The sequence below is a fragment of the Equus caballus genome, chromosome 7 (assembly GCF_041296265.1).
Source record: "Equus caballus isolate H_3958 breed thoroughbred chromosome 7, TB-T2T, whole genome shotgun sequence".
In the NCBI taxonomy this organism is placed as follows: domain Eukaryota; kingdom Metazoa; phylum Chordata; class Mammalia; order Perissodactyla; family Equidae; genus Equus; species Equus caballus.
The window spans coordinates 15,680,077-15,704,349 of NC_091690.1; the positions used below are offsets into that span (position 1 = coordinate 15,680,077).

Below are 24,273 nucleotides of genomic sequence, written 5' to 3' on the forward strand. Positions count from 1 at the left end.
TAGCCATTTGTCTAAGTACTCTTTCACATAACTTTTTAGTAACTTATTATTTCAGCTTTAAATTTTAACCTTGAAGAGATAGGGAATTTTGAAACTGGAGGCTTTGCATTCATAAGTCAGTGCATGAATTGCAATCATCTAAAAATACAATGATCTCATCTGTAACATATTAATTGGGTAATTTTCATTTATGAAATAATATAAATAAATTCATATAAGTCACGACACTATAGTATTTTTTATTTCAGCTAAATAATGCAGTTTTCAGGATTACTAAAATAGAAATGGACATGAAACATACAAAAGAAAGTTATAGCATTTTTAGTGTATATTGTGCTTCTTGAAAAACAAAAAACCATGCACTAGACTCTGTATTCTGTTATTAAATAGCTTGCTCATTATTTGCTTCTGACTTCACTGAGGGCATGGTATTCAAAACATCAGTTGTTTCTGTACCAGTTTGTATTATTAATATTAATAGATTTTTAAAAATATTTTCATCAACCAATCATTAAGTCATAACTAAATAAAATAAAAGACCATGGTCATATCAAGTCATTGTTTTAAAAAATATTAGAGTAAAAATATAATGAATAATAAAATTTGCTACTTACTCTCTTGAAAACTGAATTATTTGTGTATGTTATGAAAATAATTCCTGTCTATGACTCCATTCTTGCATCTGATTAACATGCAGCTTATCAGCAAACTGGCAGACGACACCTGGCCAAAGGAAAAGAAAACCGTTGCTTGAGGTTTAGGATTTTTACAAATAGCTAATTATTAAAAAAAACTCAGTGTTTTTTATTTTAAAAATAGAGTAAATTTTTTTAATGTTTGATTGTAGAGAAGTCTATATTTCTTTTAAACTCTAGAACTTACAAAAGAGAGGCTGTGAATATTCCTGGAGACATGCCTCCCTGACAGCCAGAGGAAGAATCTGGCATTTCTCCATGTGTGTTCACACAGTGCGGATGTTCTTTTTAGTATATTATTATGCTCTTCTGTTTTATAATTGCTGGCTTACCTGTCTGTTTATTGTAAACCCTAACACAGTGTGTAGTATTTTATATTTATTTCGTTCCTTCTTTCCCTCCGTCCCTCCGTCCCTCCCTTCCTTCTTTCCTTCTTTCCTTTCTTCCCTCCTCGCTTCTTTCCCTCCTTCACTCCCTCCCACTTTCCCTCCAGAAGGCTGTTCTTAGAGTCCGTCTAAGCCAGGCCTCTAATCTCTTGTTTCTAACTGCTGTGTATACTTTGTTGTGCATTCACTACTTCTTACCCCTCTCTTCTCTCAGTGGTGGACTCCCAGTTTGCCTCTAACTCTAGGCTAGTCCAGTGTCTGGATGTAGTGTCCCGCAATATAAGAATCTAACTAAAATTTAACTGCCTGTGGAAAACAACTTTACTCAAAAAATATTTATTGAGAGCCAACTATGTGCCGGACATTCTTTGAAGTGCTAAAGATACAGCAGTTAACTAGACAGACAGAAATCCCTCTCTCCTGAAGTTATTTTAATAGGTTGCTTAGAGGAGTCAAACTTTGAGCAAACTCTTGTTTGTTTTGCCCACAGTGTTTGTTTCTGAGTTCAATTTAGAGTACTTTTTAAAGTTATAAAGCATTTTTTAATTTTAGGTTGTTTTTTTCTTTTTTTTTGGTGAGAAGATTGGCCCTGAGCTAACATCTGTTGCCAGTCTTCCTCTTTTTGCTGAGGAAGATTAGCCCTGAGCTAAAATCTGTGCCAGGCTTCCTCTATTTTGTATATGGGATGCTGCCACAGCATGGCTTGATGAGTGGTGCGTAGGTCTGTGCCCGGGATCCAAACCTGCAAATCCTGGACCACCAAAGTGGAGCACGCAAACTTAACCAATATGCCACTGGGCAGGCCCCTAAGTTTTAGTTTTTTTAAGCTTCCATTTACTCTGGAAACTGCTTTTATCTTGATGTTTCATCAAGTAATTAATAAAACTGAGAAATTATATTAATCATGCCTTAAATTGAATGTTGTAGTCTTAGAAGTAAATAAGACATTGTGTGTGTGTATATACATATGCTTATATATATATATATATATATATATTTTTTTTTTTTTTTTAGGAATTTTTTTTTACTTCCAAGTGTGTAACCTTGGGTAAATTATGTAACTTTTACTAAGTGTAATTGTCTTACATGAAAATGTGGATAACAGGCTCTGACGGTGTTATTGTGATGATTAGAAATATTGTATGAAAAATGGTCATTAACTGGCCTTTCCTGTGTCACAAAAAACTAAACAGATGTAGAATCTAGGGACTAAAGTTAACAAAGTAACTTGCCCAAGGGCGCATAGCTAGCAAGTAGCAGGTCTGAACCCAGGATCTTGCCTTACCACATCTTTTCTCCAACAATCATACTCTGAAGACTTTGGTTTATCTTTTACACGCTAAAGCACTGCCTGTTTATTTGTTTAATTTGAACTGAAAATCTTTAGAAAAAATATTAACTACAGACATCCCACTTGTGTGTTAGCCTTCCAGAGTGCCAAATTTGGCATCTCAAGTTTTTTGGTTTTGTTTCACTTTGTTTTGTTTTTGAAAATCCCAATTACAGACCTTTTATATCTACCATCTATTCCAAACTGATTCTCTTCTCAGCTGTGACAGCCTCTGCCAGTCATTCACTGCCCTGTCAATCTTCCTTAGCCCATGAAGTGGCTCCATCGTCAGTGTCGCTGCTGCTCATCTGCACTGCCTTCTTCCCTCTTCTTCTTGACCTCCTTCTGTTTGCATCCTGGGGTGAGAGGGAAGGGATTGGAGGGGGGTCTTCTCTTCTTGCTTCTCTCATTTTTCTTACTTTGATTTGAAAAGAGTGGCCTTTCCTAAGCAACGCCAGTTAATCAGTGTTTCTTTCCTAACCTGCAGGAAACCAATCTCTCTCGCTCGCTCTCTCTCTCCAGAAAAATGCCCAAATGCACATATGCTTATCAATTTTCCCTAAAGTTTTAGGATTTGTGTTTCATTCAAGAAAACTAGGTTAAGGGGATGGGAAGGGCAAAATGAGTGAAAGGGGTCAAAAGGTACAAACTACCAGTTATAAAATAAGTCAGTCACGGGAATTTAATTTACAGCGTGGTGACTATAATTAATAATACTGTATTGTATACTTGAAAGTTGCTAATAGGGTAGATCTTAAAAGTTCTCATCAAAGGAAAAGAAAAATTTTGTAACTCGACATGGTGACGGATGTTACCTAGGCTTGTTGTTGTGATCATTTTACAATGTATACAAATATCAAATCATTATGTTGTACCCCTAAAACTAATATAACATTATATGTGAGTTATTCTTCAATTAAAAAAAGAAAACGCATAATACAAAATTTTTTTTGAAAATGGGTTAAGAAATCTTAGGCTAAAATCAGCCTTAAAAATAAGAACTTTTGTTGGTTGGACTCAGCCGACAAGTGGGACAAAAGTAGAAGGACAAGAACGTTAAAAATGGTCAAGAAGCATGTGCTTCAAAAGAGAAAAATGCATAATGTTTTATAAACCACTGTGAAACACTCCCTAATTTGAATGTTTCCTAACAAGATGATTTGAATTGTTTGGGATCAAAACACTTGTGCTCATTTGTTTATCCATTCATTTAATTAAGAAACATTTATTTGTTCCCACTGTGTGCCAAGAACCGTGCTAGGAACTGAAGGAGCGGGAGGAGGTGCAATTTTGGAAGAATAGTTATTATTTTAAACTACGTAATTCCTCTGTGTTTCTCACATAAACTAGCGTTCATGCTAAAAATAAAGAAAAGGAACCCATTTGTCTAGAAGTTGCTGTTTAATATGGCACTGATTTTATACCCAGTAGCCAATTTTAATTTATCATTAGTATTGGTATTATGTGCAAACAAATGAACTTTTTAATAAATTCTAGAACCATAAAATATAATTTAATTATATTAATATTAAATGACTATAATGAGAATTATTAATATAATGCTACAGTAATAGTGTAACGTTATGGTTTTAAGCATCATAATAGTACTCAAAATAAGATGAATAGTTTTATAGAATTTATTGAAAAACATGGCATCTCTTGATTCCCCTGAAATTATTTATGTATTATTTACGTAGCAGTCTTGTGGCTTCAGTCGAGTTCAGGAGTGTTTAGAGGTAATTTTAATTCTGTGTTCCATTCATTGAGACTCTGACTTGGGTCTGTTTCCCTAGTAACATGGAACTGCTTTGCAATGACACACCAGGGGAGAATTTGATCAAATCAATGTGGAAGTAATTGTGGCCTCAAGTAAACTACAATGAAACCAAGGAAAACTTTTGGTATATAATCTGTCACAAAAACCAGAGAGAATGTGCATAAACAGTCACGTTAGAAACGAGGACACAACACTATGTGCGTATGATATTGTTATGTCTTACTTGGTGATGACTCTAGACACTAATTATGATCCACGTGCAGGTGTGGCTGAAAGACCTATTTCTGAACAGGTCTTTTCACTTTGCACATGCCACGATGATTCCTTGGTTTTGCAGCTGCAGCTGCTACTCGCAGAACATGCTGCTGTTTAAAGGGCGTCGGTCTAGATGTGGTCTGTCCCAAATCTTTGCACAAAAGAGCCACCTAATTCCTGAATATGCCATGTCAGTTTGGTCCATATGTTTGGAGTTCTCCTAACTTCCTCCAACTACATCATATTGTTCGAGAGTATATACAGAGCTGTCCCCAAATCTGCATGTCTTCCTTTGTGCTCTTTACTAAGGCTGAAACTGACAAGAGTTATGTTTTCATGACTATCATTTAAACTCTGGGTATTTGTTTTCACTTCACTCATTTATCCATTCATTCATAAAATATTTATGAAAGACCTACCACATCCATATGTCTTTCCATGTGCTATATGCAAAGGATAGAGCAGAAAAAAGACACACACCTTCACTGGACCCTGTTTGGTGGTATCAAACTTGCTATTTGATGTTAAAGATGACCTGTGAAAACTGTTGATAGAATTACTCAGGAAATGAGCTACGCTCTCTAGGACAAAATCATATCAAATGGCAGTACTGAAACTTGAGCATGCCTATAACTTCAGCTATTTTCACCTCTGGTCATTTGGAGATAGATACAACATTGATGTCATTTGTTACTCCACTTCTTTATCACTGTTTTGTTTCCCAATCCATTCTGCCAGAAGTAATACTGTAACTTTTTCTTTATATTGATAACTTTTACTTTCTACTTTTTTATATCCTGTATTAAGGTATAAGTTCCATGAGGATGAGAACTATGCTCCTTTATGTTTGTTTCCCTTGCTAAACCTTGCACAGAATCTAGTATAGATATAGTAGGTGTGCAATAAAATGTTGTTCTGTTCTGTGACCACAGGAATATGCTTCTGCTTTGAGCCCATAGAGCCTCTGCACTTGTTACTCCCTCTGCCTGAAAGACTGGTTCCATGGACAGCCACATAGCTCTCTCCCTCAGCCCTTCACCGGACTCAACCATCACCTCACCAGAGAGGCTTACCATAACCACCGTACTTAAATTAGAAGCTGTGCAACTCTCCTATCCCACCACTGCCCACAATTCTCATTCTCTCTATCCTGATTTGTTGTTCTTCATAGCATTTATCACCTTCTGGCACATTTGTTTCTCATCTGTCTTCAACCTCTAAAAGCCCGGTGAAGGTAGGAACGTTGTCTGTTTTATTCGTTGTTTTATTCCCATTGCCTAGAGCAGTGCCTAGAACTCAACAAATATTTGTTGACTGAATGAATAAGTCCGTGCACATCATGTACTGCCTAACAAAGCACAGAGATATGATATTTTATTATATGACACTAGTAATACATGAAGAGTGGACATAGATGCTCCTGTAATTAACCCTCTGGGATGATGACACAGCTCACGGTAGCAAAAACATTTTTGATAATCATTGACTTGATGAGATGCATTAATTATGTAACAGCAGAGAGAGAGGAGTGAATCAGCTCATTTCTAGTGTTACACTTGAATTTTGGATAGGTGAACATATTTCCAGAATTCTACCATATCATCTTCCTCTTCTTTAATTAGTGAGACAATTGCTTTGGCAATTGCAAGCTGATGCCGGGCACGTCTTGCTAAACCAGAGTAGATCATTCCTGTTAGTAGTTCCAATCCCATGTGGCCCAATTACTTTCCTCCATATTTAAGCCTCACTGCCAACAAAAGTGCTCAAATCCCATGTGACAATTAGTTAGACAGATGCTGGCAAATTTTCAATGAATCTGTCTAATCCTGCATCGAATCTCTCTTTTCCTTTTCTCTTGTTTGTCAGCAGATGTCTATACACTGAAGGTAGCTTGCATTTACCCATGCCCAGGCCAACAGCTCCTCCACTCCTCTCTCTTCTTCACTCCCAAACTCCAAGCATTCAAAATGATAAATAAGCTCTATCTTGAAATTACCCTCTTCTTTTAATTCTCAATGATGTTAAATTCGTTTAGGCCACCGTCACCTCTTTGTAGACTAATGCATTACCTCCTCACTGGTTTTCCTGCCTCTGGTCTAGTTCCTCTCCAATGCATTCTCCTAACAGAATACAAGATGATCCTTCAAAAATACAGATCTCTATCGGCTTCTCTTTTTCTTCAGAATGAAGCCAAATTCTTCATCATGGCATGAAAGGCCATTGGTGAATAGACATCTGCCTCATTTTCCGGCTTCCCAACTACTCCCAGTCCCTTTGAGCTCCAGTCGTTCTGAGTTACTTGGGAAATCCCTGAAGAAGTTATGCTCTTTCTTGACTCTGGACTTCGCACATGTTATTCTCTATAACTGGTAAAACTTCTGTCCCCCTTTTAGTGGGGTTTATTCCCCCTTCTGGTTTCAGTTAGAAGGCTATCATATCCAGAGTATTTTCTTGATTCTCTGAGACTGACTTAAGCATCTTTCATCTGTGCCTATTTATCATGCTATGATCACTCATATCACAGGATTTAAAACACATAGTGCTGAAATCGCTTGCTTTCCTCTTTCCTGCTAACCTGCAAGCATATCTTCTGTGCTCAACACAATGCTTGGTGCACAGTGAATGTTCAGCATTATTTATTGAATCAGTAACTTCTTAACTGCATTGAAAGTTCGTTTATATTTATGGAGATGGTAGAGGATATGTCTCCATGTTACATCTACTTAGAAGCCTTTGCGGTTTTTTTTGGTGAGGAATATTGCCCCTGAGCTAACACCTGTTGCCAATCTTCTTCTTTTTGCTTGAGTGTGAGGAAGATTGTCTCTGAGCTAACATCTGTGGCAATCTTCCTCTATTTTGTGTGTGGGATGCCACCACAGCATGGCTTGATGAGCAGTGCGTAGGTCTGTGCCCGGGATCTGAACCCGCCAACCCTGGGCTGCCAAAACAGGGTGCGCAAACTTAACCACTACACCACTGGGCCTGCCCAAGAAGTCACTTTCAAAGTTTACAGATCCTTCAAGACAATCAGAGGCTTTAGAGTATCTACCTGTGTGATTTTAAAGTATTTCTTTACTTCAAAACAAAGTGTATCCATTTGGGTTGATCAAGAATGCAATTCCATTATTGGAAAGAGTGTGTGTGTTCATATGAATATGAAGCCAGGTTTATTTAAGATATTGGTTGATACTTTCAGCAGGTGTGAGGCAAACATAGTTTTTAACCTCCTTGAATGCAATTAAAGACTGTGGGGAAATCATTGATTAAGATTGCACCTTCTCTTAGTCTCTTCCACCTGAAAAGTGTTAATAATTGGATGTGTGACAGCACCAGAAAATGAAGAAGAAGAAATTAATAAGCATAACATACCTTCAGACCTGATGCTATGATTTTTTAAATGACTTACCCTAAAGTTAGATAAGTGACTTAAAATTGTAAAATTTTTTATTTATATTTTTAGCTGAAGAGTAAATATTTGATTACAGTAATTTAATTTTTCTCTAGCTACTTACATTTTCATGTGAATATTTTTTCTGGTCATTGAAGAAAACTTAACTCATCACTATCTACAGCTTCATAGATAAATCACCATGAGTTCCAATTAATTAAATTTAAAATAAAACAATTGAAAATGGAATTGAATATCCAAGTCATTTGGATGATTCTGCAGCAATACAAGAAAATAAAAAGATAAATTGATAAATGTGATTGTAAGATGTTTTAAACACACACATACATATAATTAGAAAACCAAATAAAATTCAAATAATAATGATGAAGATAATAGGAAAACCAAAGAATGGGAAACTTCTACAACTAAACTTATACAACTAATGGCTGATGGAAAAGGAATGGAAAAAAACTCAAATAATAAAAATATTTTTTAAGTATTGACAAATCACGATAATAATAGTAAACACATATAGCATTTTATAGTGTTTTTAAAAATCTTTATTGAGATAGAATTGACATGTAACATTATGCAAGTTTATGGTGTACAGCATGTTGATTTTGTAGGTTTGTATATTGCAATATGATTACCACTGTAGCTTTAGCTAACACCTCCATGAGGTCCCATAATTATCATTTCTTTTTTGTGGTGGGAACAAGTAATATATAGTCTCTTAGCAATTTTGAAATTTATAATACAGTATTGCCGTGTATAATCATTATTCTGTGCATTAGATCTCCGGAACTTATTTATGCACTGATTTCAAGAGCACTTATAAACAACATCTCTCCAGTTCCCTCACCCTCAAGCCCCTGGTAACCACCATTCTAACACGTTTTTTATGAATTTGACTTTTTTAGATTCACATATAAATGATATCATACAGTATTTGTCTTTCTCTGACGTATCACTTAGTATAAGGCCCTCAAGGTCCCTCTATGTTGTCACAAATGGCAGGATATCCTTCTTTTTCACCACTGAATAATATTCTACGTTCTTTATCCACATCTTCTTTATCCAGTTATCTACGGATGGACACTTAGGTTGTTTCCATATCTGAGCTATTGTAAATAATGTTGCAAAAACATAGGAGTGCAGATTTCTCTCCTGTATCTTGTTTTCATTTCCTTTGCATTTATACCCAGAAGTGGAATTACTGCATCATATGGTAGTTCTATTTTTAATTTCTTGAGGAATCTCCATAGGTTTTTCCATAGTGGCTGAACCAAGTTATATCCTCACCAACAGTGCACAAGTTTTCTCATTTCTCCACGTCCTTTCCAACAGTTATCTCTTGCCTACTTGATGACAGCCATTCTAACAGATGTGAGGTAATATCTCACTGTGGTTTTGATTTGCACTTGCCTTATGGTTAGTGATGTCCAGCATCTTTTCACATACCTGTTAGCTATTTGGATGTCTTAGTTTTGGAAAATGTCTGTTTCATTCCTCTACCCATTTTTTAATTGGATTATTTGTGGTTTTTTAAATTATTGAATTGTATGAATTCTTCATATATTTTGGATATTAACCCCTTATCTGATATGGTTTGCAAATATTTTCTATCTTCCATAGGTTGCCTTTCATTTTGCTGATTGTTTCTTTTGCTGTGGAGAAGCTTTTTAATTTGATGTAGTCCCACTTGCTGATTTTTGCTTTTGTGCTTTTGGTGTCTTATCTAAAAAATCTTTGTCAAGACCAATGTGAGAGAGGTTTTTCCCTACATTTTCTTCTAGGAGTTTTACAGTATCACGTCTTATGTTTGGATGTTTAATGTAATTTGAGTAAATTTGTCAGAGTGGTGTAAGATAGAGATCCAGTTTCATTTTTCTTCATATGGTTATCAGGTTTTCTCCACACCATTTGTTGAAGAGACTATCCTTTCCCCATTGAGTGTTCTTGGCTCCCTTGTCAAATATTAGTTGAGTGTAAATGTGGGGGGTTGTCTCTGGGCTCTTGATTCTGTTTCATTAGTCTATGTGTCTATTTTTGTGGCAATGTCATACTGTTCTAGGTATTATAGCTGTGCAGTATAATGTGAAATCAGGACGTGTGATACCTCCAGCTTTGCTCTTCTTTTTCATGATTGCTTTGGCTATTTAGGGTCTTTTACGGATACATAAAAATTTTAAGATAGTTTTCTTTTTCTATTTCTTTGAAAAATGCAATTGGAATTTTGAATAGGATTTCCTTATATCTATAGATGGCTTTGGGTATTATGGACATTAGCAATGTTAATTCTTCCAATTCGTGAACACAGGATATCTTTCCATTTCTTTGCGACTTCTTCAATTTCTTTCCTCAAGTCTTGTAGGGGTTTTTCTTGTACAGATCTTTCACTTCCTTGGCTAAGTATTTAATTGTGCAATTTTTTGATGCTATTGTGAATGGGATAGTTTTCTTTATTTCTTTTTCAGCTGTTTTGTTGATAATGTATAATTGTTTGTGTTAGTGCAACTAATCTCTATATGTTGATTTTATACATGCTTCTGAAACATTTATACACGTGTATTGATGGCCTAATGGGAGGTTTCCTTTGTAGGTTATGATCTTTTAATCCCTGGCTGCTTTTAGGATACTATCTTTATCTTTAATTTTTATAGATTCGTTCAATGTATCTTGGAGAAGGCCTTTTTTGCATTGAGATGACAGGTGATCTATTATCTTTGTGAATGTGGAAGCCCAGTTTTCTTCCCAGGTTTGGGAAGTGCTCAGCTGTTATTCCTTTTTTTTTTCAAGTAGAGGAAGATTGGCCCTGAGCTAACATCTGTTGCCAATCCTCCTCTTTTGGCTTTAGGAAGATTGGATGCACAGGCGGGCAAGATTCCTCCTAGGTCCCTTAGTGGATGGTTCTGGATCCCACAACTCCCAGAAAGATGCTTTGGTTCATGGATGCATGTCTAATTCTTTGTTGAAAAGGGGGAACAAAAAGGAGGAAAGTCTTATGCTACCATGATGCTGATGTCACTCACACATATAGTGATATAGTGTTTGATGTGTGCCAGGCATTGTTCTAAACACTTGCCATATATTAATGCATTTAATCCTGTAAGATATGTGATAGTATCCCCATTTAAAGATAAGGGAACTGAGGAACGGAGAGGATAAATGACTTGCCGGTGTCAACTAGTTAGAAAATGACAATGTCTAGATCGAACCTAGGCAGGGATTCTTTTTCACATCTAATCATGTGTTTAAAATAAGAAAAATCAAATTACAAATGAGAAGGTGCAATAGAACCAGGAGACTCATGAATAAATATCCAGTTAGAGACTGATGTTATTGTTCTCTTGGAGAACAGTTTGTTCTCTTGGAGAAAAGCACAATGATTTTATTCTAGTCTCTGATTCATAGTGCTATTCTGTATCGTTTATTCCAAAGAAGTAATTTCAAAATTAAATAATTAGAAAGTTTTTTGCAAATATGCCACAACGTGTTTGTATTGGGAGCTGGGTATGGCAGGGCTGGGTAGTTGCAGTAAATCCTAAAAAAACGGAATCTTAAACAATTGAGGAATTGCTAATTGATTGGAGATGTCAATGTAATGAAATTTATATTGCTATAAAAATGATGGATTTCAAAAATATAAAGCAATACTGAAAAGTGTTTATGAAATCACATTAAGCGAAAGGACAAAATACAATTTTTAAACGCACTGTTATTACAAATATGTTAAAGCTGTGTATACCAATAAATACACATTGAAAGTAAACAGAAAGACAGTAGTTATTCCCAATAGAAATACAATGATAGATTTTTTAAAGATTTCTTTTATAATATTTTAAATTTCATTTAAAAATAAATTCACTTTTTTAATACACTTACAAACATAAAAGAAAATTAAGACTATGACTTTATTTTTGGCATGCCAAATTATCAAACCCAAACCCGTTACCTTGTGCCATATCTGCATTAGATTCCAAAGCCTAATAAGATAAAAAATAGGCAAGTTCTTGTGAATTTTTTGGGGTTAATCTACTTCATCTAACATTATACCCATAGTACATTCAAGTGTTGGCAATTCTTTTCTGTAAAAAAAAAAAGAAATACTGGTTTTTAATTGACTTTGCAAAAATACACATAAAAGTAAATAGGAGGATTTAAAAATCTATTGATATTTTATAATTATGCATATATCTTTATCTAATTTATTTCAAAAGCTTACGATATCTGAGTATATTACTCCTCCAGCTCTGTAAATGTAATCAGTGCTTATTCAATCCAACTTAACATGTGCTTGTTTAAAAGGATGGGTTTACTTTTCTTCATTCAATGAGGGTCTACAATGTGCGATACTCTGTGGCAGCCACCAAAGAAATGACTCTTTCTGCATAAGTTTTTATTAATCAAGTTATAACATAATTAACTATTTAATGCCAATTGCAGGAAGTGCTAAGCAGAAGTGCAATTCTATGAGAGCTTGTAAAAGGGCTGTCCAATTATAGGAATCAGGAAAGACATCCTCAAGATAGTGACTTCGATCTGAGTCCTGAAAGGTCACTAAGAGTTCACTAGGTGAGGGGGTAGTGGTTAAGAGCACAGGCGCATCCCAGGCTGAGGGGGTAGGGGGCGAAAGCCCCAGAGAAAGAAAGATGGCCAGTGTGGTTCCAGCCCACAGGGAAGCAGCTCCATGAGGCAGAAGAGGGAGGGCTGGGTAACCCTAATTAGGAAGCTGGTTTCCATCCTAATAAACATGGAAGCTTCTGAAGGACTTTGGAAGAAAATGAACAAATTTACATTTTAAAAGATCACTCTGGATCCAGTGGATCCAGTGTAGAGAAAGGATTGAAGGTGAACATGAATGATTGCTGGGAGTTTCTTCAGTAGCTGAAGAAAGATGTGGATGAGTAAAGAAAACTCGTTGAACAGCTGCAACTGAAAAGGTTAAACATTTTGGAATAAACTTAAAAAGAAATTTGTGAAGCCTCTATAAGGAAAACTTTAAAGCATACCTGAAAGACGCAAAAGTAGACTTTAACAACTGGAAAGACATCTCCTCTTCTTGTATTAAACTACTTATAGTTATAAAAATGTTGATTCTCCCTAAATTAGTTTATAAACTTAACTTAATCCTAATCAAAATACCAGCAGGCTTTTTTATGGTGTAAGACAAGTTGATAATAAAGTTCATATGGAAAAAAAAACCGTGGAAGAAGTATCAGGAAAATACTGAAAAGGAAAATTTATGAGAGGATATGAGCCTTACCAGATATAAAGGTATACTTCAAAATAACTATAATTAAAATAGTGTGGTGCTGGCACATGAATAAACAGTGAGACCAGGGGAACATAATGGAAAGCCCAAAAATAGATCCATGTATATAAGAAAATTTACTATATAATACAGGTAATATCTTTGGAGCATCACAGGGGCAAAGATGGACTTTTTAAATAATATTATAGAACAACTGGGTAGCTATTTGGAAAAGACAAAGTTTGATTCACATATCACACCATATACCAGAATAAACTCCAGATGGATCAATAATTTAAATATTAAAAAAATGAAAACATAGGGGCTGGCCCCATGGCCGAGTGGTTAAGTTTGCACGCTCCGCTGCAGGTGGCCCCGTGTTTCGTTGGTTCAAATCCTGGGCGCGGACATGGCACTGCTCATCAAACCACGCTGAGGCAGCGTCCCACATGCCACAACTAGAAGGACCCACAACGAAGAATATACAACTATGTACCGGGGGGATTTGGGGAGAAAAAGGAAAAAAATAAAATCTTTTTTTTAAAAAAAAAGAAAACATACAAAAACTATAAGAACACAGGGCTGAATTTCTCTTTATCTTCAGTATAGGAAAACTACTTTCTATTTCTCAACCTCCAGAGGAACTAAAAGAAAACATTGATAAATTTGACTACCTTAAACTTCAAAAAACCCAAAAAACTAAAACAATAACATAAACAATATTACACAATTTATAAACTGGGAGAAAATATTTGCAATGTGTAACACAAAGGGTTAATATCCCTAATATATGAAGGAAAAGGATTGAAAACCCAATGGCAAAATAAGAAAAAGACCTGAGCAGACAGTCACAAAGAAAAAAAAAAGAGGTCCTTAAGTACCTTTTTTAAAAAAAGTTCAAACACAAAGAGAGACATACAAATTGAAACATCATTTCTCACCTATCAGATGGGCAAAAATTAAAAAGTACAGCAACATATCCTTTTAGGAAAGCTGTAGGGAAACAGGGACTCTCATATATTGTTAGTGAGAATGCAAACTGGCACAACTCTTCTGGTGGGGAATTTAACTATACATAAGAAAACTGTCCATGTACTTATCTTTTGATCTGGCAATCCCACTTCTAGGAACTACTCCAATGATTCATCTCTGAAAACACGTATCACAAGGTTCTTCACAGCAGCATTGTTTGAACTGCAAAATATTGAAAATAACCTAGATTCCTACAATAGGAGAGTGGTTGAATAAAGTATGGTACATCCACATGGTAGAGTAGTAAGAAACTGTGAAAAGAATGAGGAAGACCTATGTGAACCAGTATGGAGTAATTTCCAAGATATATTGTTAAGTTAAAAAAAAAAAGCGTGGTGCATACAGATTGCTGGGCCTATACCAATGGAAAGGGAATGGAAGCTGCTGCACAAACAGCACCAAGCTGCAGAGGGGGCAGTGGAGAGAGGGACCTGCTTCAATGACCTGCGATCTTTCACCAGATGAGTCCAGTGTCCAGGTCACAGGTTTCTGATCTCACTCAGGCTTATGGCAAAGATGTAAAATCTGGTGCAGATGCCCAAATATTAACATTTCAAGGTGTAGTAGACCTTTTAGCTGACGCTAGAGTCATTCTAGGCGGCTTAAGAGAAGAACAGTGATTGAGAAGTCCCAAAGTAACAAAAGATGGTGTGACCGTTGCAAAGTCAATTGACCTAAAGGAGGAATTTAAAAATATTGGGGCTGTACTTATTAAAGATATTGCCAATAACGCAAATGAAAAGGCTGCAGATCCACCAACACTGCTACTGTTCTGGTACACTCTGTTGCCACAGATGGCTTGCCAAAAATCAGGAAAGGTGCTGATCCACTGGAAATTTGGAGAGATGTGATGTTAGCTGTAGATGCTGTAATTGATGAACTTAAGAAGCAGTCTATACCTGTGCCAACCCCCAAAGAAATTGCTCAGGTTGCAAAGATTTCTGCAAACGGACAAAGAAATTGGCAATATCATTTCTGATGCAGTGAAGAAGATTGAGAAAAAAGGTGCAATCACATTAAAGGATAGGAAAGCACCAAATGATGAATAAGAGATTATTAAATTATTAAGCTGAGGCTTTGTTAAGGTTATATGCCTCCATACTTTGTCTACACCAAAAGATCAGATATGTGAATTTCAGGATGCTTATGTTCTGTTGAGCAAAAAGAATGTCTGGTGTCTAGTCCCTTATACCTGCCTTTGAAATTGTCAGTGCTTATCGTAAGCCCTTGATAATAATTGCTGAAGATGTTAATGGGGCATGTATAAAAATGTTCATTTTGCATAAGGTAAAAGTTGGTCTTCAGATTGTAGCAGTAAAAGTTCCAGGTTTGGTTGGCAATAGAAAAACCTACTTAAAGATATGGCTATTGCTACTGATGGTTCAGTGTTCAGAGAAGAGAGGTTGAGCACAAATCCTGAAGATGCTCAGCTTCATGACTTAAGAAAAGTTAGAAAGGTCATTGTGACCAAAGATGAAGGCATGCTCTTGAAAGGAAAATGTAACAGGCTCAAATTAAAAAATATATTCAAGAAATCATTAAGCAGTTAGATATCATAACTAATGCATATGAAAAGCAAAAACTGAGTGGACGTCTGGGAAAACTTTCAGATGGAGTAGCTGTGCCGGTGGGACAAGTGATGTTGAAGTGAATGAAAACAGTTACCAGATGCCCTCAATGCTATATGAGCTACTGTTGAAGGCATTGTTCTGGGAGGGGGTTGTGTTCTGCTTCAGTGAATTCCAGGCTTAGACTCACTAATTCCAGCTAATGATTAAAAAAAATGATATAGAAATTGTTAAAGGAACACTCAGAATTCTTTCAATGATCATTGCTAAGAATGTAGTTGCTGAAGGATCATTGATGGTTGAGAAAATTATGCAAAGTTCCTCAGAAGTTGGTTATGATGCTAAGCTTGGAGGTTTTGTGAATATGGTGGAGAAAGGAATCATTAAGTCAGCTAAGCTTGTAAGAACTGCTTTATTGGATGCTAAAGAAGAGAAGGACCCTGGGATGGGTGGAATAAGTGGAATAAGGGGTGACGTTCTAATTCTTAGAATTGTGCTTCATCATTTCTAATGAACTATGACAGGATGCTGGAGGCAGTGTTTCTCACCGATAATTTCAGAGAAGTCAGTTGAAGAAAATGACTGAAGAAAAGGCTGGTTGGTGTTTAAGAAATTCACTATAACCATCAGTTACTAGTTTCAGTCAACAATATATAATGATTTACTGCTGTCAATTGTCCATGCCTACAGAAAATTCTCTTTATATTTTTTAACGAAAAATCACTTGTGCATTCATGAAAAAAAGCACAGTGTGAAAGAATATCTATAGCATGCTATCCTTTATGTAAGAAAAAGAGGACAATAAGAGAATACACACATCCATTAATCTCTTCAAAAGAAATCTTAGAAGGATAAACCAGAAACTAATGAGATTGATTACCAGCATAGGGTGGGTAGGAATGGAAATCAAAGAATGTGAACGGAATGACACTTATCTAAGTGTACGTTTCTGTATAGCACTGTCTTTTAGATCATACCCCAAAATGTAAATAAATAAAACCAACCGGGATATAGAGAAAATCCAAAATGGAATACAAAAAATAACAAATTTACCTAACCATGTTACAAGTGAATGACATAACCATACTGAAAGGGGTATAGAAAAAAGAAATAAGTAATTTTGGGAAACAATATTTTGATCATATACCATAGACAAATATATACTACACATAAATATTGTACTGTAGTTTGTAAAATTGTTGAGTAGAAATTCTGAAAGACTTTGTGTGTGTACTAATATTGAGCAAATAAATAAATATAATGTGGATAATAACAACGAGGTTACAAATAAGAAAAGGGGAAAGGCTAGAATGAGCCCTCTGGTGTTGGACTGAAATGAGAGGTATGAGTATGATCTCATGATTTTTACTATCTATATAGAGTTTGAGATATAGAAACAAATATAAATGTGTATGTGTGTGTGTGAGTGTCCATACATGTGTTTCCAAGCTCTGTTCACTGAGAGGGCCTAGAAGCAAGAGCATCTCTTTAGCAATAAACACACCTGGCATGCAGATCTTGATTTCTGAATTCCATTCTTCAACTAGAGACAAGGCTCTTTAGAAATAAGGCTCATTACAGTACTAAGACAGGAAAAACATAAGATGACATAGGATCATCTTGTGGTATCAGAAAGGAAGGAAGTGCTTATGAAACAACTGGGAGAAGCATGTGGAAAGGATTCAGGAGCCAACTTGAAGCAGCTACCAATGGCCAAATCTGGGACAATGTGAGCAAAAAAATAACGGTTGTAATGTAGGATAATCATAGAATAAAATAAATATCCATGAGTCCCAATTGATATAAGTAAATAAATAAATAAATAAATGGAAGAGAAGACGCAGCTCTTCCTTTCAGCACAATCCCGATGAATAATGTAGAAGGAAGGCTGGAAACTGAAAATCATCATATGGCAAACAACACAGTAATAATTGTTGCAGGAAAGAATGATCTATGGATGCTAAAATCAATAGGTGACGTTATGGTAAGAAACAGGATATTTGAATAGTCAAAGTATTCTCTACAAAATACTTCTTAATTATTAAAGAGAAAATTCTAACTTTACAGTGGAGAAACCCGGTGGACTCCATCTTAACAAAGTGATTGAAGTTGACATCACCAGTAACAAGACATATCAACGTCGTGTGCCTCCACACTAAGAAGGGCACAGCATCAGTTCTGCCACATTTGAAAATATCAGACACCCAAATTAGGAAACATTCTAAAAGAGAGGGAGGGAAGGAGAGAGGGAGAGAACTAAAAAGGATAACTATTGATGGTGGTTTGGATTAAGATGTCCACAGCAGAGACAGAGAGAGAGGAGGGGGTGAATTGTAAGAAAAATAGTAAATCAGCAGAGCTCCATGATCCATATAGGATGTGCAGTGGTGGGTTCTAGAGAGAGAGTAAAAGGGGGTTTAAAGGAAGACACACAAATTTGTGGGATATACAATACGTGGTACATTAAAGGTACATAAAAGGAGATCAAGTTTTAGTGGGAGTTATTCGCTAACTTGGAAAGACTGTCAGTTCATTAATACTGCCATCCCAAACATGTAGCGTATTCTTACTGATGACGTATTTTATTATTATATTTTATTATTATTTATCATAGTGCATCAACAGGGAAGCAAGTTTTTGACTGACAAATTTCACACTGGCAAGTCAGCTCACCCTGGAATGCCTGCCTTTGTGAAGCTGGGGCCAATGTATAAGCAGTCGTGTTCGCCCTGGTTTATTCTTTGTAATAAAAAGAAACACTTTTTTCCCTTCACTGGTTTGTTCTTTGTAGCTTTAGTGATCTGTAGGAAGCAGTAATGGCCTCGGTTATGTCACGGATGAGACCTCTAAAATGAGTTGTGGTCTCATGGTATAATATCAGAAAAACCCCGACCCCTGAGCCCACTACCTCCACACGTTGTCTACTTAAAGCCTGTCAAAGGAATCTGGTACAAAATAAAAATCCTCCAAGAGAAATATTTTGAAATTTAAAAACAAATTGTGAATGACTAAACTGTTTAAATCAGAAAGTGTTTCATGGGTTTACAAGAAATCTTTTCTAATCACAGTTTTTATTGCTTTTATTTTTTTATAATAAAAAAGGCAATGTCGCGGCAAAGATACCTGTTGCAGAAGATAAAACAGAAACATAACTTCTATTCCAGTTAAAATGTTTTTTTTAAGTCTGATTGTTTAATATTTGGGTCCATGAAACAATGAGCTAAATTATGAAGAGGTCCATTTGCATCTTATTTAGCAAAGTTTACGTTTAAGTATAATGTCATTGTGCAGGATGATTAAAACTAAACTCATGATGTCAAGTTAGATTACTTTTTATTTTATGCACATTTGAAATTATTCATGAGAACTTCTCCTGCTATAGTACTCTAAAGTGTCTGGAGAAAGAGAACCCGACGTGGACCAGGTAGATGTGGGTTCAAATTCCAGGGGTGTCAGGTAGCCAATAGCAAGTCTGTGAACCTTGGTTATGGGCACAGATAGAAACCTTATTTTCCCGTATAAAATGGAGTAAAGGACTCAACTCATGGACTTCATGGAGAATTAATTGAATAGTTGCAGTAATGTGTACTCTTCCCAGTATATGTGGATTTTTGTAAAAGGCAAATGAATGGGTTAAATTTAGATGATATTGAGCACATAAATGGGTTATGTTTTTATTTTTATTTACCATTGTTTTTAAGGAAGAAACAACTAAGTAATCAATTCAGAGGTCTCAGAATTATTTGTAAAAAGGGGTTTTTTCTTGACCAAGTTATTAAGCAAGCATCAATTGAATATCATAAATCCCAATATAGTGACCCATTGCTAAAGCAGACAGAGGTATTGCAAAGTATACACAATGTATCTCTCACCCGTGTAACTCAAATTTATTCACCCGATTTGATTCAAAGCTATGTTTCAAAGATAAAATTATGAAGATAAGAAAAAATTGTTCCTTCATGTGATCCGGCATACTTATGTTTTAGTGTGTCTAAACTTTTGCTGGTGTTATGTAACTTGATTTATATGAATTCCATCTATATACTTCCAATGAGGGAATACCTGAAAATGAACAAAATAACAGCCACGCTTTGAAACTAAAATACTGTTCTTTAACTCAGAGCACTATCCTTACAATAGTGACTTTGAGAAGAAATTACGTGGATGGTGATATAGGGAAGTGAAGAGAGGTTATTTCAGTTAAATAAACATTGATTAAGCACATTTCATGTTCCAGACATTATAGGCAATTTTGTTGCTACAGCTCTTTTAAGATGTGGCATCTGTCTTTAAGAGTTTGGAACCAAGTAGGCCTTGAGATTCAGTTCCATTCTGACTCGAGGATTTACCACAGTTGATATTGGGCAAGTTATTAACACCTCTGTAAACTCCTGTTTCATCCTCTGAAAATGAAGATACCACAATACTTTGCAAAGTTGTGAGAACTAAATGTAAAATAATGTGAAAAGAACTGGCAGGAAATAAATGTCAGCGTTTCTTTCCCTTTCCCTTTATCACAGCGTTTTTTGAGAAGATTCAGTTTTAGTTTATTAGTTATCTGCCATTATATAGATGTAAAGAATTATTATTATGAATAATTATAAAAATGAGTTCAATTTACTCATTTATCAAGAAAGCCAATCTCACTGAATGAATTCGTATTTTGATCTATGCCCCTCCATGGCCAACATCTCATAATAAAACATTGAGAAATAGGATGGATCTTTTTCCCCTATGTTGAAGAACTGGTGTATCTAATTCACACTGAACTTTCCTAAGTAGAATCTCTAGATATAAAAAGAAAAGTCTTCAGATAGTCTTCACCATCTGAACTAACTAAACTAAAAGGAAGTGGGAAGATCTATGGCTATATTCTTATCCATGCTTTGACAGCCCTTTAATTTACTGATTTTTTAAATCTTATTTGAAATAAGAAAATGGAAAAGGTATAAATACTGCAAAAAGGTCCCCCTCATGCAAATTATGAAGTCAATGCATATTTATCTTTCAACATAAAGATTATCCCAACATTTCAGCCAATTCTGGTTTTTGTGCATAATTTAGAAATTATGTTACTTGTTCCCATTACCACACTTAGTGACTCTTTCATACAGGTTTTTTTTTTTTTAACATTGAAAAAGCTTTGAGTGAGTTATCTATGAATAAATCATTGCAGTCTGAAATTGAAAGTACATTTGGCCTCAGGTCCTTCTTTATAACTAGTGAAGGCTCAAAAAGTGTGAAACCAGTGTAAAAAAAAATTTTAGAGAAAACAGGACTGGAAAAATGGTTTCATAAAAGGAAACCATATATTAAGTTTAAATATATTTTAGAACAGTAAATATTATTTAGTTTTTTAAATATATGATAAAATGTTGAATTTCATGATGGAGATATAAAAATAAGTATCTCTGGAAATCTGGGCAAAACTCTTCTACTGAGTAACAGGTTGCTATTGAAATATAATACAGAAAAAGTGTTCTGAATGTATTTAATTGTGTACATATGGACATACACTCAAAGGAAATTTGCAAATGAAATCATTTATTAAAATGATGGGATTATGGGTTCTTTTTCGGATTTTTCTCTAATGCTTTTATAAATAAAAGCCATGCTTAATTTAGAAAAACACCACCATGCATTATACATTCTAATTTTACGTGCGAGTGTTTGTTCTTTCCTGCATGATCTGTGGAGGATAGAAGCTTTCCATAAATTTTCAACTACCTGCTTCTCTACCTTGTACAAGAAGCTTTTTAATTTGGGGTTGTTGTTAAATTACTCAGGGAAAATAGTGCAGAAATTATTAATTAATATATGCTAATGAAGAACATAAAATATTTTAAAGATGCACAAACAGAACCAGAATGGAAATTAAGAGTAGCTTGAGGCCATTGTCCATTGAAAAGGACAATTTAAAAATAATTAATAACTGCCCCAGAGGACCAGCAGTAGGTACAGTTGCAGGCAAAGAAGTGCAAGGGTAGCTGGCAGGCTTTGGACCTTGTGTGGTACTTCAGTGAGCACAGTTGTGCTAAGCTAATTTTGTTTGTTACCAGGATAATATAGAAACCAACTTAGAAAATCCTTGAGACAAATTCTACAAGATGTAGGTTCTACAAAATATTTTTTGATCTTCTTGTAGGTGACAATTGTGGCAATTATGTCTTAACTTCCAAACTTAAATTTACAGAAACATTATAATTGGGAGGCTAATTTGATATATAAACTAAAATTAATTACCTTTCACTTTTTTAGGAATGGATGATCTCAAGCTTATTTTTGTAATTTTTAAACTAAGTATTACAAAAATTTATTGGGAAATACTTCAAATTTTAAAGAACAAATAGAAACCAAATGAACATATAATTGAAACGCAAAGTTATTGGTGCAATTTTTATATAAAAGAAATTGTGCTGAAGAACATAAGTGTTTTAAAATTAGCCTGCATTCAGTTTTTTATTATTTTAATTATCTGATACCATTTTTACATAACCTGTTTGACTGCTTCCCTTACAGTACATAGATAGAGAAGTCCCCATAGTACAATAATACTGTTCTCTTCCTGCCACAGATTAGCAGTGACTACAATCAACAATTGATCTTGGTACCTAAATATCAGACGTAAAACTAGTATAACCTATTATAAAATAAAATTATTTTACAAAATGTAATTGGTTCATATCTAGTAAACTCACCTTAGTGGATGTATTTCCAAATAATTATTTATTCAGATTCACTAGGAACCTATATCACTCAAACTAGATATGCCAATACAGATATTTCTTGAAAGTCAATGTAACACCTGGTTTAGAAATGCAATGCAATTATACTGCACAGAATAACTCTGTGGTCTTAAGCAAGCTTTATGCTTTAAATTGGATTAGACCCAGAAATCTGTGTGTGTGTGTCTGTGTGTGTGTGTGTGTCTGTGTGTGTGTCTGTGTGTGTGCGCGTGCGCGCACGCAGGCACGTGCGTCTTCTGGCTGTTCCAACAAGTGTCTTTGAGAGGTTTCTATTAGTAAGGAGTCCAGAATAGGTTTGCTAATGTCCGCAAAAGGATGACAAACTATCTGTTTTTCTGGTCTCCAAAATAATGGATTCACCATGAACTTAGAACTTGGTGTCATCAAGGTCAGACTTGGTGACAGTCACAGTCACAGCTGATTGCTGTACAATTGTTATTTTTTAAAAATCTGATACACAGATACTATATTTTATGGAGAATTTCTAAAGAATGTGTTGTCAAATACGTATAAATCTGATCTTTAGATTGAAGCCAGAAAACAGTAGTTACGTATTTAACACATATTACATTGGCACCTTGCAGAGCTGCGAACCATGACAATGGTTATAATCAAAAGATGTTATAACTTACCATACTATTACATCTGTTTATTACATTTGCTCTAGGCATGTTGTTGAAGACATTTTCTATTCTATCACTGCTGTCCCTTTGTGAAGTTCCGTGTTTGAAACATCTTTTAGAATTTAACAGCAGAGAAAGCTTTCACTCCACCCGTGAACTGTTATGTTTTGTCCCCACTGGAAGCAAGAATATGTAACTATCCACGTTTCTCTTTTTTTTAATGGCCAAGAAGCCTAGAGATAGATGTTTCACTCTCATTAGTAGTCAGTTGATTAGTACAAGAAATCCAATCAGGAAGAGATCATTCACATCAAGATAAAAGAATCAAGGAAGGCTACACAGAAGATACAGGATTTGAGCCAGGTCTTAGAGTACAGATTATATAGGGGTATCAGAGGATGTTATCCTCGATGCCTGTAGAGGATTTAATACAATTCTGTTCTAGTTGGAGTAAGCAAAGCTACAGTAACAAAGAGACCCAAACATCTAAGGATCAATAAAAGAGAAGTCATTACTATACAGTGGGTTTTCAAGTCAATGGGAGATAGGCTTTCCTCCACTTGGTCAATGGGGTCGCAGGATCCTTCAGCTTGTGTGCTAGCACCCTGTAAAGCATCCCTGTCATCTACCTTCACCTGACAGGAGAAAAGTACAAAGCACACTTGAGAGGTGAAATGTGTCAAGCCTGAAACTGGCTCATATCATTTCTACCCAATTTCCATTGGGAAGGACTTATTCACTCAGCCACCAGCAACTGCAAGTGATGCCCAGAAATGTAGTGGAACTGAGTGCCAAGAGGAGAATAAGCGTTAGTGGACTCTGCCACAAATATTAAAAATAATAAGTTAAACTGAAAATACTAGTCATGGGCATAGTAAAAAGCATAATTTTTCCATTAGACAATGACTATAATTTCTCTGTAAATTTCTTTTGCATTACAACTATCTCTTTTTCCATATATGCAAGAACTTTAGCTTTATACTCAGAGGCTTCAGAATCTATTGAAAGATCCTAGATTGACAGGACACCATTCTATACTGTGGAACAAATTTTAGCTATGATTAAATGAATATTCAGTGAGAGCATAGAAGAAAGACAATGAAAAAACTCCTATTTACATAATAAAGTAAAATAATTTGCTTATTTCTACAATTTATTTGGTAATGTATACATTTCAAATGACTTTCAGAGGTTTTCTTTATAACTGGACTCACAA

The 24,273-nt window shown here is 35.3% G+C and overlaps 1 protein-coding gene and 1 pseudogene across 30 annotated transcripts in view; both read left to right on the top strand.

Annotated features, from left to right (window-relative positions):
* Positions 1-24,273, top strand: part of GRIA4 (glutamate ionotropic receptor AMPA type subunit 4) — a 368,128-nt gene that overhangs the window by 70,114 nt on the left and 273,741 nt on the right. The gene's annotated exons all lie outside the window — the stretch shown is intronic.
* On the top strand, positions 14,495-16,780 carry LOC138925302 (60 kDa heat shock protein, mitochondrial pseudogene; annotated as a pseudogene).